This window comes from Sinocyclocheilus grahami, unplaced genomic scaffold, assembly GCF_001515645.1.
Source record: "Sinocyclocheilus grahami isolate Dianchi unplaced genomic scaffold, SAMN03320097.WGS_v1.1 scaffold965.1, whole genome shotgun sequence".
NCBI lineage: Eukaryota > Metazoa > Chordata > Actinopteri > Cypriniformes > Cyprinidae > Sinocyclocheilus > Sinocyclocheilus grahami.
The window spans coordinates 19,706-22,218 of NW_015506144.1; positions in this window are offsets into that span (position 1 = coordinate 19,706).

The following is a 2,513-nucleotide window of genomic DNA, read 5'->3' on the forward strand; positions in this document are numbered from 1 at the left end:
CACACACACACACACACTCACACACACACACACACTCTCACACACTCTCTCACACACACACACTCATACACACTCTCACACACACACACTCATACACTCTCTCACACACACTCATACACTCTCTCACACACACTCATACACTCTCACACACTCATACACACACACACACACTCTCTCTCACACACACACATACACATACACTCACACACACACACACACACTCACACACACTCTCACACACACACACTCATACACTCTCTCACACACACTCATACACTCTCACACACTCATACACACACACACACACTCTCTCTCACACACACACATACACATACACTCACACACACACACACACACACACACACACACTCATACACTCTCACTCACACACACACACACACACACGCCTTTAGTCTATGGTTAGTCTTTCATTGGAGACAAAACGCTACAAATGAGCACATAACACAATGACTGCAGACTGAAAAATAACATTAAAAGAAAACTTTTGAAACTTTCCAGATTCAGTTCATATATATTCATCATATTTCATTTCACTTCATATTTGTCATATATTTGTCCTGTTTTTATGAAGCTGTTGCATCTCAAATAGACCATTAATGACCTTGACGATGATTTACCAATGACTCATCATCATCATCAAGATCTCAATATCTCAATAATAATAATAATAATAACTCAATGTCGGCTAACGTTTCCAAAAAGGTGAAGAAAGAGCCACTCAAAGGCCTCAGAGCTCATTGCTGAAATTAAATGACAAACAACAAATGATGAACAATCAGTCAAATTACTCTCAGCTCAACTGAGGATGTTTTTCTGCCCAATTAGTCTAAACAAACAATCCAGATGTGTGTCAGAGTGCATTACAACCCAACTCAACGCTGAGCGCCGGCGCAACCTCCCTAACACACAATTAATCGCCCACACTCATTTCACACTACTAATTACTGACAGACACACACACACACACACATACACACCTATCTAAATGAAGACACACCACAGGCGAACACAAAAACTAACTTTCTGCAATTTTAATGTTCCAACTGAAGACGTCCACAAATGTCCCTGGAGGGGGTTAGGTCAGATTTAACTGGAAACACATTTGGACCCAAACTGCAGCTCACACACACACACACACACACACACACACACACACACACACACACACACACACACACAGGACCAGGTTCTGGATGGGTTAGTGAAGACCTCTTCAAGCTCTCTCTGCTTAAGCGCTCCATTTGTTGCCGTGGCAACAACACCGTTCCTGGCAAAAGTTCTGGTTCAAACCGCTCTCAGCCTCCATTCGTTTAACATACTAAACTAAAAACACAGCAATCCCAAGGTGCAACAGCTGACCCTTCACAAGGTCACTCTACTGCCAGTAAAAATAAACACAAATCAATTTAGCGGGGCATGTCAGCGTATATACGAGTGTTTATCGATTCCTATCGCAGCAGAAGCCTGAGGCACATCGAGAGAGAGAGAGAGAGATGAGCATTCAGATTCTTGTTTTTAAAATGGTTGAACTATGAAATGATCTAGTGTTCACTGTAAGCTTTTTACATCCATCATTCACTGATAAGTGTTCACTGCTCCAGGCCACTGGTCTCAATCGGGTCCTGAGGGGGTTTTAGGGCTCCGGCCCCACGTTACTCAACCCAGTAGCGGTTTATTACCTGTAAACCTCAACAGACACCACAGATGGATTGTGGACAGATTTTACGGTGACAAATAAAGGCTACCAGGAAATTACGTTTGTGCTTCTTGTGATGTGGGTTAAGCCTGAGACACTGAAGAAGTGAAGGAACAACAATGCTTTGACATCTTCATAAAAGAAAAGAACCGTGAGAGAAACGGCACTGAACGTGAACTCGGTCAACAGGATAGACACTGGGGTCTGTTTTTATTACAAACACATCATCCTTCAGAATTGTTTTCAAGACATTAAACATCAAGTTTCTGTGTTTCACAAGAGCATCCGAACACGCAAACCTAGACGCACACGTGTGAGTGATTCGCACCACAGCGGCTTTGATGATGGCCTCTCGGTTTCAGTTTGCAGAGGCGGCAACTCATGACTATTCATCAGCATCGGATCTCACCGGAATATTCAAATGACACGCTGATATTCTCAACCCTCTTCAGCTCACTGAGATGTGCGTGATGTGAGGAGATGCGTGGCATGAGGTGGTGTGCGGCGTGAGATATTTGGTGTGAGGAGGTGTGCGGTGTGAGGAGGTGTGCGGCATAAGGTGTGCAGTATGAGGAAGGTGTGTGGCCTGAGGAGGTGTGCGGGGTGAGATATTTGGTGTGAGGAGGTGTGCAGTGTGAGGAGGTGTTCGGTGTTCGGCATGTGGTGTGCAGTGTGAGGAGGTGTGCGGCATGAGGTGTGCAGTGTGAGGAGGTGTGCAGTGTGAGGAGGTGTTCGGTGTTCGGCATGTGGTGTGCAGAGATATGTGGTATGAGGAGGTGTGCGGTGGGAGGAGGTG